A 13779-nucleotide genomic window follows, 5' to 3' on the forward strand; every position below is an offset into this window, starting at 1 on the left:
CACTACATCATTCTTAAAAGGACTATCCACCAAGATGATCTAACAATTGTAAATATCTTTGCCCCCAATATGGAAGCAGCCAATTACATAATAAAAGAGTTAATCAAGATAAAGAGTCATATTGATATGAATACACTAATAGTAGGAGAACTTAGCATTCCTCTCTGAGAAATAGATCATCGAAGCAGAAAATCAATAAAGAAACAAGAGCATCGAATGACACATTGGACTAGATGGATATCATAGATATATACAGAACATTCCATCCTAAAACAACAGAATACTCATTCTTCTCAAGTGCACATGGAACCTTCTCATGAATAGACCACATAATGGGTCACAAAGCAGGACTCAACAGATACCAAAAATTGAGATTATTCCCTGCATATTCTCAGATCACAATGCTTTGAAACTGGAGCTCAATAAGAAGGAAAAGTTCCAAAGGAATTCAAACACCTGGAAGCTGAAGGCCACCTTGTTTAAGAAAGCTTGGATCAACCAGGAGATCAAAGAAGAACTGAAACATTTCATGGAAACCAATGAGAATGAAGACACTTCAGTCCAAAATATATGGGATACAGCAAAGGCGGTCCTAAGGGGGAAATACATAGCCATCCAAGCCTCCCTCAAAAAAAAAAAAAAAGAAAGAAAAAATAAAAGAAAAGAAACATCCAGAACACAGCAGCGGTCTCTACATCTTAAGGAACTGGAGAATCAACAACAAATCAAACCAACTCCACACATAAGAAGGGAAATAATCAAGATTGGAGCAGAGATCAATGAGGTAGAAACCAGAGATACAGTAGAACATATCAATGAAACTAGAAGCTGGTTTTTTGAAAGAATCAATAAGATAAATAATCCTTTGGCCTCATTAATCCAAAAGAAAAGAGAGAAAGCCCAAATTCATAAAATTATGAATGAAAAGGTAGAGATCACAATGAACACCAAGGAAGTAGAAACAATCATTAGAAGTTATTATTAACTTCTATATGCCAATAAGCTAAGCAACCTAGATGAAATAGATGCATTCCTGGAAAACTATAAAATACCAAAATTAAACCAGATAAATCGACAACTTGAATAGACCCATATCTAGAAACGAGATTAAAGCAGTGATCAAAAACTTCCCAAAAAACTAGAGCCCAGGACCTCACGGATTCCCTGGGGAATTCTACCAAACTTTCAAAGAAGAAATAACACCTATTCTCCTGAAGCTGTTTCAAAAAATTGAAGCAGAAGGAAAACTTCCAGACTCTTTCTATGAATCCAGCATTGCCATGATTCCCAAACCAGGCAAAGACCCTACCAAAAAGGAGAATTTCAGACCAATATCACTGATGAATATGGATACTAAGATTCTCAACAAGATCCTAGCCAACAGGATCCAATAGCACACTAAAAAGATTATCCAGCATGACCAGGTGGGATTCATCCCTGGGCTACAAGGATGGTTCAACATTTACAAATCAATCAATGTGATACAACAAATATGTGAAGAGAGAAAAACCACATGGTCCTCTTAATCAAAAAAGCATTTGAAAAAATCCAGCATCCGTTCCTGATTAAAACGCTTCAAGATACAGGGATAGAGGGAACTTTTCTGAACTTCATAAAATCTATCTATGAAAGACCCACAGCAAATATGATCCTCAATGGGAAAAAGCTTGCACCCTTCCTGTTGAGATCAGGAACTCGATAAGGATGTCCACTTTCACCATAAGAAACTGCTATAATGAATTATATGCCAGCAATTTTATATGGTATAGAAGAGAGAGAAATTTCCTAAATCATACAATGAAGCAAGATAAAATAATGATGAAATATTAGCAGACCAAAATCAGATAGAGATATTGAACTAATAATAAAAATCTGCCAAAGTAAAAATCCCAGAGTCAGTCAATGGTTTCAGTGGAAAATACTACCAAACTTTTAAAGAGGAATTAACAATTGTTCTCAAATTCTTCAAAATGTTAAAAATATGGAACAAGTTGAAATTCATTTTATGAAGCCAGCATTATACCGATTTCTAAATCCATGGAGAATGCAACACACACACACACACACACACACACACACACACACACACACACACTACAGTCCATTATCTCTGTTTTTTGAATTTTCATGTTACCTAAAACTGTCTTATGCTCTTTTTTCTTTGGAATCAAAGCATAATGCTTACATTCAGAGATGGGTTATTGCTCTCTAAAGGATTATTCCCTTCATTCAATATCCCCATTAGTATCCTCACTTAAAAAATATTTATATATATCTTCAATTTTTATTATTTCATTTTATTTTTTCAATGTCAATTCATGTTTGCTAATGTTTAATAATTTCTATATTTTGGATCCCACTTCCTGAGCATAATTTTAACTGTGTTATCCACTAAACAATTTTAAATTATAAGTCAGGAGAGACAAGATGGCGGGGAAGTAGGAGGAGGCTCCCTTTCAACCTGTACCCTAAAGTGAGCTGGTTACCTTCCAAAGAACTCCGCAATCACCTGAGTGATCACCCCCAAATCAGCCTGAGATCAGAATTGTACATGTCTGGATCTTTACTGGAGCAGAAGACGCCAGTGGGCAGGTAAAGCGAAGGGGGAAATTTGGACTGATATCAGAAGATAAACAAAAGGGGGAGGGAGCCACCAGAGGTTACCCATTGGAAAGTAATATCCCAATATGAGAGTGCCCTGCGTCTGGGGACCAGCATTAACTCGGGAGTCTGGTAGAAAGCAATCTAAAAGAGCAAAGGATCACCAGAGGGAAATTGTGGGAATCTGGGTGTTAGGGTCAGTGCTTATGTCCCGGACCCAGGACAGCCACCCTTGGTGCAGAGCAAGAGAGAGTGTGGCAGAAAAACCGGGTCTTGGTACCTGAACCACCAGCATGCCTGAGAGTGGATGGCTCCTGGCTCCCATGAGGGGCTGGGAGCCTCGCCAGCCAATAGAAGCACAGCCTTTTTGCAGTCCCCATGCGAGTGCCCTGCTGTGCCATCAGAGTCCAAGTCCTGCCCCGCACCCTCCCCATAGAGAGTTGAACTCAGGCCCCAGCCCTGTGCTCTTGGACCAGAAAGACCAGGCACTCCCACCCCAGGCCAGCGGGAAAATCTCAGGGTGTAATCACTGCTTGGAACTTCTCTGGCAGTCTGGAGCTCCCAGACAGCCGCTTCTGCCATGGTTTTGGGTACAAGCAAAATATCCTGTGTCCCTGGGGACCACAACTGGGAGCCTGCTCTGCCAGCGGCCAAGGGATGATTGATTTGGGCTCTGCAGCCAGACTGAGGCTTCACTCAGAGAGGGAGATCAGGGTGTGGTTTGTTTTCCTCTAAAACTACAAAAACCATCAAAGGTGGTCAAGGTGAGAGAAAAAAAAAAGTGAACAAACATAAAAAGCTCCAGACAACAAAAGCCTGAAAAAACCAGTTGCCTCAGAGCCCATCCCCTTGAGGGGGGCGGGAAGACTTAACTCAGGGAACATCATTGATTGAAAACCCAAGTGGCAGGTCCCTCCCCCAGAAAACCAACCAGAAAAAGGAAAAAAAAAAAAAGACAAGAGAACAACCACTACTTCATAGAAAAACTTTTATTGTTCTCTCGTTCCAACTATTCTGGTTTTCTTTTCCTTTTTCTTTTTCTTTCTTTCTTTTTTTTTTTACACACATAGGTAATTGTTTTAAACTATTTACCATCACAGCGAGCTGTACAGTACATCAAATTCCATAATAACCTTCTAACCTGACTTTTTTCCATTGGACATTCTTTCCTGCTTTGTCGAAGATTAGTTGACCATAGAGTTGAGGGTCTATTTCTGGGCTCTCTATTCTGTTTCATTGATCTATGTGTCTGTTTTTGTGCCAATACCATGTTGTCTTTATGATTACAGCTTTGTAATAGAGCTTGAAGTCCGGAATTGTGATGCCACCCACTTTGGCTTTCTTTTTCAATATCCCTTTGGCTATTTGAGGTCTTTTCTGGTTCCATATAAATTTTAGAATTATTTGTTCCATTTCTTTGAAAAAGATGGATGGTACTTTGATAGGAATTGCATTAAATATGTAGATTGCTTTTAGCATAGTCCTCTTCACAATATTTATTCTTCCAATCCAGGAGCATGGAACATTTTTCCATTTTTTGGTGTCTTCCTCAATTTATTTCATGAGTACTTTATAGTTTTCTGAGTATAGATTCTGTGCCTCTTTGGTTAGGTTTATTCCTAGGTATCTTATGGTTTTGGGTGAAATTGTAAATGGGATGGACTCCTTAATTTCTCTTTCTTCTGTCTTGTTGTTGGTGTAGAGAAATGCAACTGATTTCTGTGCATTGATTTTATATCCTGACACTTTACTGAATTCCTGTACAAGTTCTAGCAGTTTTGAAGTGGAGTCTTTTGTTGGGAAAATTGGACAGCCACATGCAGAAAAATGAAATTGGACCATTTTCTTACATCACACACAAAAAATAGACTCAAAATGGATGAAGGACCTCAATGTGAGAAAGGAATCCATCAAAATCCTTGAGGAGAACACAGGCAGCAACCTCTTCGACCTCAGCTGCAGCAACATCTTCCTAGGAACATAGCCAAAGGCAAGGAAAGCAAGGGAAAAAATGAACTATTGGGATGTCATCAAGGTCAAAAGCTTTTGCACAGCAAAGGAAACAGTTAACAAAATCAAAAGACAACTGACAGAACGGGAGAAGATATTTGCAAAAGACATATCAGATAAAGGACTAGTGTCCAAAATCTATAAAGAACTTAGCAAACTCAACACCCAAAGAACAAATAATCCAATCAAGATATGGGCAGAGGACATGAACAGACATTTCTGCAAAGAAGACATATAGATGGCCAACAGACATATGAAAAAGTGCTCCATATCACTCGGCATCAGGGAAATACAAATCAAAACCACAATGTGATATCACCTCACACCAGTCAGAATGGCTAAAATCAACAATTCAGTAAATGACAGATGCTGGTGAGGATGCGGAAAAAGGGGAACCCTCCTACACTGTTGGTGGGAATGCAAGCTGGTGCACCCACTGTGGAAAACAGCAGAGAGGTTCCTCAAAATGTTGAAAATAGAACTGCCCTATGACCCAGCAATTGCACTACTGGGTATTTACCCTAAAGATATAAACATAGTGATCCGAATGGGCATGTGCACCCGAATGTTTATAGCAGCAATGTCCACGATAGCCAAAGTATGGAAAGAACCTAGATGTCCATCAACAGATGAATGGATCAAGAAGATGTGGTATATATACACAATGGAATACTATGCAGCCATCAAAATAAATGAAATCTTGCCATTTGCGACAACATGGATGGAACTAGAGCGTATCATGCTTAGCGAAATAAGTCAAGCAGAGAAAGACAACTATCATATGATCTCCCTGATATGAGGAAGTGTTGATGCAACATGGAGGCTTAAGTGGGTAGGAGAAGAATCAATGAAACAAGATGGGATTGGGAGGGAGACAAACCATAAGTGACTCTTAATCTCACAAAACAAACTGAGGGTTGCTGGGGGAGGGGGTTGGAAAAAGGGGGGTGGGATTATGGACATTGGGGTGGGTATGTGCTTTGGTGAGTGCTGTGAAGTGTGTAAACCTGGCGATTCAGAGACCTGTACCCCTGGGGATAAAAATATATGTTTATAAAAAATAAAAATAATAACAATAATAAATAAATAATTTATAAAAAATAATCTTCTAACCTGAACTTTTTGATACATACACCTGTTTTTCCTTTGCATTTCTATTTTTTTGAATTCCTTTTTTTTAGTTTAGTTTAGTCTAGTTTATTCCTTTTTATTTTTATCCTCTAATATTCATATAGAGTTAAACTTCAAAGTAATCCCCTTTCCCCAATCAATACTACCCCTATAGGTAAACCAATTTTTAATCCCCTTTATCTTAGGAAAGTTGAGTCCTTTAACAAAGATATCAAGATACATCCAGGAAGAATCAAAACAACCTTCCTCGCACACACTGAGAATTTACAAGAACTCTCCCATCTTCTTCCACCAGTGTTTCTGTGTTTGTCCTGATAGCATAAAAATCTTACACAGGGTGTTCTTTTTGACGAGGTTCTTACTTCATATATATATATATATTTCTCTTGTCATATACTTGTATCAGTCTTTATGTCTCTTTTTGTTTGTCTACTTCATAAATCGTACCTTGGGGCCCATTTGGGCTAAACCTTCTCTTTCATCTACCCTTTCTTTCCTGTATCTCTCTGTCTCTTTTTTTTTTCTTTTATTTTTCTTCTCATTTGGGTGGGGAACCCTGATTGCTCAGAAGCGTTCCAGGGTGTACCTGGACTGCACCACAGTCGTTACACACAGCTACATACGTTCAGCCATTTCTCAATAAAATGACTAGGAAGAGGATTGCCCAAAAAAAGAAAAATACAGAGGATGGACCTTCTGCAACAGAACCAATGGCTATCAACCTAGACAATATGTCAGAAAGAGAATTCAGGCTAACAATCATCCAAGCAATAGCTAGTTTTGATAAAGCCATGGGTGACCAAAAGGAATTGATTGGGGCCAAACTGAAAACGACCAGAAATCATGTTTTCAATATTAGGGAAGAGCTGAGACCTACCGGGGATGAGCTTCACAATGCTCTCAATGAGTTCCAATCTAATCTAAATTCTCTCAACGCTAGAGTAACTGAGAGAGAAGATAGAATTAGTGATCTGGAGGACAATCAGATAGAGAGAAATGATCAGGAGAAAGCCTGGAACAGTTTAGAAGCCAAGAAAACAGAATCAGGAAAATAAATGATGCCATAAACCGTTCCAATGTCAGAATTATTGGAATCCCTGAAAAGGAGGAGAAAGAAATAAGTCTAGAAGACAAACTGGAACAATTTCTTCATGAATATTTTCCAAATCTCGTGAAAGGAACCAGCGTTCATGTACTAGAGGCCAAAAGGATTCCCCCCAAGATTACAGATAATCAAAAGTCCTTGAGACACCTAATAGTAATAATGAAAATTATAATGGTAGGCAGAATCTCTTCAAAGCAGTTAAGACAAATAAGATCCTTACATACAGAGGAAAGTAATTTAGAATAATGTCAGATCTGTCCACAAAGACCTGGCAAACAAGAAAGGGATGGAAAGATATATTCAGGGCACTAAATGAGAAGAACATGCAGCCAAGAATACTTTATCCATCAAGACTGACATTCAAAATGGAGGGAGAGAGAAAGAGTTTCCAGAACCGGCAAGGCTTAAAAGACTCTGCAACCACCAAGCCGATACTGCAGGAAATATTAAGGGGGCTTCTTTAAAGGAGGAAAAAGCCCAAGAATAGCATTGAATGAAATATAGAGACAATATACACAAAGAAAGACTTCAAAGGTAACACGATGTCAATAAAAACGTATCTATCAATAATCACCCTCAATGTGAATGGCCTAAATGCTCTCATAAAATGGCACAGGGTTGCAGACTGGATAAAACAACAGGAACCATCCATATTTTGTCTACAAGAAACCGATTTTGAACCTAAAGATACTCCCAGACTGAAAGTGAACGGATGGAGAAGCATCTTGCATGCCAATGGGCCTCAAAAGAAGGCTGGGGTAGCGATTCAGACAAATTAGATTTTAATCTAAAAACTGTAGTCAGAGATCCAGAAGGACGCTACATCATTCTTAAAGGGACTATCCACCAAGATGATCTAACAATTGTAAACATATATGCCCCCAATATGGGAGCAGCCAATTACATAAGAAAACTGTTAATCAAGACAAAGAGTCATATTGATATGAATACACTAATTGTTGGAGAATTTAGCATGCCTCTCTCAGAAACAGACAGATCATGAAAGCAAAAAAATCAATAAAAAAAGAAGAGCATTGAATGAAACATTGGACCAGATAGACTTCATAAATATATACAGAACATTCCACCCTAAAACAACAGAATACTCATTCTTCTCAAGTGCACATGGAACCTTCTCAAGAATAGACCACATACTAGGTCACAAATCAGGATTCAACTGATACCAAAAGACTGAGATTATTTTCTGCACATTCTCAGATCACAAAGCTTTGAAACTGGAGTGCAATCACAAGGAAAAGTATGGAAGGAAATCAAAGACCTGGAAGCTAAGGAGCACCTTGCTTAAGAATGCTTGGATCAGGAGCGGTAGTTTTGGCAACCTTTCGGATTCCGCACCTCTGCAGGAGGCCGCAGCCAGATCCGCACCGGAACCCTGTTTTGCAACCAGTATGACAATGATGTCACTGTTTGGAGCCCTCAGGGCAGGATTCATCATATTGAGTATGCAATGGAAGCTGTCAAGCAAGGTTCAGCCACGGTTGGTCTGAAATAAAAAACCCATGCAGTGTTGGTTGCACTAAAGAGAGCACAATCAGAGCTTGCAGCTCATCAGAAAAAAATTCTCCATGTTGACAACCATATTGGTATCTCAATTGCGGGACTTACTGCTGATGCTAGACTGTTATGTAATTTTATGCGCCAGGAGTGTTTGGATTCCAGATTTGTATTTCACAGACCTCTTCCTGTGTCTCGTCTTGTATCTCTAATTGGAAGCAAGACCCAGATACCAACCCAGCGATATGGCCGGAGACCATATGGTGTTGGACTGCTGATTGCTGGTTATGATGATATGGGCCCTCACATTTTCCAAACCTGTCCATCTGCCAACTATTTTGACTGTAGAGCTATGTCCATTGGAGCCCGTTCTCAATCAGCTCGTACTTACTTGGAGAGACATATGTCTGGATTTATGGAGTGCAATTTAAATAAACTGGTGAAACATGGTCTGCGTGCCTTACGAGAGACGCTTCCGGCAGAACAGGACCTAACTACAAAGAATGTCTCCATTGGAATTGTTGGTAAAGACTTGGAGTTCACGATTTATGATGATGATGATGTATCTCCATTCCTGGAAGGTCTTGAAGAAAGACCGCAGAGAAAGGCACAGCCTGCTCAACCTGCTGATGAACCTGCAGAAAAGGCTGATGAACCAATGGAACATTAAGTTACAAGCCAGTCTATGTGTGTATTATCAAATCTGTAAGAATTCAGGAACATGTACTGATGACAGTAATCTATACTTTGAACCAAAAGATGCAGGGTGGTCTTATGGTATGTTTTAGGAATTAGTCCAGATGTGTTTTTCCTAAGCAACTTGTCTGAAACCATATAATGGTATGATTTTTCTTTGAGAGGGTCTATATAATCATTTTCTAGTAAGTATAGTTATCTGTACTAATGTTTTTATATGAAGAACATAGTGTCTTTGTGTTTTTAAAGACAACTGTGAAATAAAATTGTATTACCTGAAAAAAAAAAAAGAATGCTTGGATCAACCAGATCAAGGAAGAACTGAAACAATTATGGAAACAAATGACAATGAAGACACTTGGATCCAAAATTTATGGATACAGCAAAGGCGGTCCTAACGGGGAAAAACATAGCCATCCAAGCCTCCCTCAAAAAAATTGAAATATCCAGGGGCACCTGGGTGGCTCAGTGGGTTAAGCCGCTGCCTTCGGGTCAGGTCATGATCTCAGAGGCCTGGGATCGAGTCCCGCATCGGGCTCTCTGCTCAGCAGAGAGCCTGCTTCTCTCTCTAGCTCTCTGCCTGCCTCTCCATCTACTTGTGATTTCTCTCTGTCAAATAAATAAATAAAATCTTTAAAAAAAATGGTGATGACTGTAAATTTAAAAAAAAATTGAAATATCCAGAACACAGCAGCTGTCTCTACACCTTAAGAACTGGAAAATCAACAACAAATCAAACCAAATCCACACATAAGAAGGTAAATCATCAAGATTAGAGATGAGATTGATGATTTAGAAACCAGAGATAGAGTAGAACATATCAATAAAACTAGAAGCTGGTTTTTTGAAAGAATCAATAAGATTGATAAACCATAGGTGACACTAATGCAAAAGAAAATAGAAAAAGCTCAAATACATAAAATTATGAATGAAAAGGGAGAGATCACAATGAACACCAAGGAAGTAGAAACAATCATCAGAAGTTGTCAACAGTTATATGCCCATAAGGTAGGCAACCTAGATGAAATGGAAGCATTCCTGGAAAACTATAAACTCCCAAAACTGAACCAGGAAGAAATTGACAACCTGAATAGACCAATATCTAGTAACGAGATTGAAGCGGTGATTAAAAACCTCCCAAAAAACAAGAGCCCAGGTCCTGATGGATTCCCTGGGGAATTCTACCAAAGTTTCAAAGAAGAAATAACACCTATTCTCCTGAAGCTGTTTCAAAAAATTGAAATAGATGGAAAACTTCCAGACTCCTTCTATGAAGCCAGCATTACGCTGATCCCCAAACCAGGCAAAGACCCTACAAAAAAGGAGAATATCAGACTAATATCACTGATGAATAGGGATGCTAAGATTTTCAACAAGATCCTAGCAAAAGGATTCAGCAGCACATTAAAAAGATTATCCGCAATGACCAGATGGGATTCATCCCTGGGCTACAAGGATTGTTTAACATTCACAAAGCAATCAATGTGATAGAACACATTGTGATAGAAGAGAAATAAAATGTATCCAAATTGACAATGAAGAAATCAAACTCTATCTCTTCACAGATGACATGATTCTTTATATGGAAAACCCAAAAGAATCCACCCCCAAAATACTGGAACTCATACAACAATTCAGAAAGTGGCAGGATACAAAGTCAATGTACAGAAATCAGTGGGTTTCTTATACACTAATAATGAAAATACAGAAAAGGAAATTAGGGAATCGAATCCATTTACTAGTGCACCAAGAACCATAAGATACCTGGGAATAAACCTAACCAAAGAGTTAAGGATCCGTACTCGAGGAACTAGGGAACACTCATGAAAGAAATTGAAGAAGGCACAAAAAGATGGAATACCATTCCATGCTCTTGGATGGGAAGAATAAACATTGTTAAAATGTCTATATTACCTAGAGCAATATATACTTTTAATGCCATTCTGATCAAAATTCCATCGTTATTCTTCAAAGAGCTGTAGCAAATAATCCTAAAATTTGTATGGAATCAGAAGAGATCCCGAATCGCTAAGGAAATGTTGAAAAACAAAAATAAAATGGGGGGCATCACGTTACCTGATTTCAAGCTTTACTACAAAGCTGTGATCACCAAGACAGCATGGTACTGGTATAAAAACAGACACATAGACCAGTGGAACAGAGTAGAGAGCTCAGATGTGGACTCTCAACTCTATGGGCAAATAATCTTCGACAAATCAGGAAAAAATATACAGTGGAAAAAAGACAGTCTCTTCAATAAATGGTGCTGGGAAAACTGGACAGCTATATGTAAAAGAATTAAACTCGACCATTCTCTTAATCCGTACACCAAGATAAACTCAAAATTCATAAAAGACCTCAAAGTGAGACAGAAATCCATCAGAATCCTAGATGAGATAATAGGCAGTAATCTCTTTGATATCAGCCACAGCAACTTCTTTCAAGATATGTCTCAAAATGCAAAGGAAATAAAAGCGAAGATGAACTTTTGGGACTTCATTGAAATCAAATGCTTCTGCACAGCCAAGGAAACAGTCAAGAAAACAAAGAGGCACACCACAGAATTGGAGAAGATATTTGAAAATGACAGTACAGACTAAAGGTTGATATCAAGGATCTAAAATGAACTCTTCATACTCAACACACACAGAACAAATAATCATATCAAAAAATGGGCAGACCATATAAACAGACACTTCTCCAATGAAGACATACAAATAAATATCAGACGCATGAAAAAATGTTCATCATCACTAGCCATCAGGGAGATTCAAATTAAAAGTACATTGAGATATCACCTTACACCTGTTAGAATGGCCAAAATTAGCAAGACAAGAAACAACATGTGTTGGAGGGGATGTGGAGCAAGGGGAACCCTCTTACACTGTTGGTGGGAATGCAAGTTGGTGCAGCCACTTTGTAGAACGGTGTGGAGATTTCTCAAGAAATTAAAAATGGAACTTCCCTATGACCCTGCAATTGCAGTCCTGGTTATTTACCCCAAATATACAGATGTAGTGAAAGAAGGGCCATCTGTTCCCCAATGTTTATAGCAGCAATGGCCACGGTCGCCAAACTGTGGAAAGAACCAAGATGCCCTTCAGCGGTCGAATGGATAGGAAGATGTGGTCCATATATACTATGGAGTATTATGCCTCCATCATAAAGGATGAATACCCAACTTTTGTAGCAACATGGATGGGATTGGAAGAGATTATGCTGAGTGAAATAAGCCAAAAAGAGAGAGTGAATTATCATATGGTTTCACTTATTTTTGGAGCATAACAAATAGCATGGAGGACATGGGGAGTTAGAGAGGAGAAGGGTGTTGGGGAAAATTGGAAGGAGTGGTGAACAATGAGAGACTATAGACTCTGAAAAACAATTTTAGGGTTTTGAAGGGGCAGGGGTTGGGAGGTTGGGGTACCAGGTGGTGAGTATTATAGAAGGCACGGATTGCATGGAGCACTGGGTGTGGTGTAAAAATAATGAATACTGTTATGCTGAAAATTAAAAATAAATAAATAAATAAATAAAATTATCAGTCACTATTTCCATAGGATATATTAATTTATGTATAAATACTTAAATTAATTTAATAATTAACATGTAGGTGTGATCGTCACACATATATATGGAATAACATTCATTTTTGCATTTTTATGTATTCAGTGCACACATTTGTCTGCATTACAATGCATATATTGATAAAAATTCTTTTAAACGATACATGCTTAATTTAAAAGGAAAATATGAAGAGAGAATAATTATATAGTTTAAAATTACTTACAGTATTGAATATCTTTTTATTTTGTTAAAGATTTTATTTAGTTGAGAGAAAAAGCGAGAGCATAGCTGGAGTAGGGAGAGGAGCAAGTATATTTTCCTCTGAGGGTGGCACCTGATGTGTGGCTTGATTTAACAACCCTGAGATAATGACATGATCCAAAATCAAGAGTTGTATGTTAACCAATAGAGCCATCCACGTACCCTGATACTAATCTTTCTCATTTAAATTTCAGAAAATAGTGTTCTCTCGTATTTTCTAATATTTTTATCTCATATAGTTATGATCTAATTGCACTATATAGAATTATGAAACATTTACCAATGTCATATTGTGAAATGTAGTTATGTCTTTATCAAGGAAGCATACTATAGTTTATTTATTTTTTACTTTTTATTCTGCATTTATTTAGCTCAATATGTTTTTGTCTGGTTTTACATAAAATATAAATATCATGGTTTTCATGAGATTGGTTTAATGTATCAGAAAACCAATGTGTGGGGGAGACAAGATGGCAGAGAAGGAAGCTCTGTTTCAACCTGTCCCCTAAAGTGAGCTGATTATTTACCAAAGAACTCCGATCACCCAGGAAATCAGCCTGAGATTAGAATTATACACTTCTGGATCTCTACAGGGCCAGAAGATGCAGAAGATGCCAAGACAGGTAAAGCAGAGTGGGAACATCAGACTGCTATTGGAAGATAAACAAAAGGGGAAGGGAGCCACCAGAAGTGACCCCAAGTAATACCCCAATATGAGAGTGCCCTGATATTGGGGACCAGCATTAGCTTGAAGTCTGGTTGAAAGCACTCAAAAAGAGCAAAAGATCTTAGGGGAAATTGGTGGAGTTGGGCGGTTAGTGACAGGGACTTAAGCCCATGGACCCAGAATGGCCACCACTGGAACTGAACCAAGGAGTGGGGCGAAGAAGCCA

At 38.4% G+C, this 13779-nt stretch overlaps 1 pseudogene across 1 annotated transcript; it reads left to right on the forward strand.

Annotated features, from left to right (window-relative positions):
- Nucleotides 1-8173: 8173 nt before the first annotated feature.
- On the forward strand, nucleotides 8174-9348 carry LOC309861484 (proteasome subunit alpha type-1 pseudogene; annotated as a pseudogene). The gene has a single exon. The product of its transcript is annotated as a proteasome subunit alpha type-1 pseudogene (transcript).
- The last annotated feature ends 4431 nt before the right edge of the window (nucleotides 9349-13779 follow it).

The sequence above is a fragment of the Mustela nivalis genome (assembly GCF_964662115.1).
Source record: "Mustela nivalis genome assembly, chromosome: 3".
NCBI classification, from domain to species: Eukaryota; Metazoa; Chordata; class Mammalia; order Carnivora; family Mustelidae; genus Mustela; species Mustela nivalis.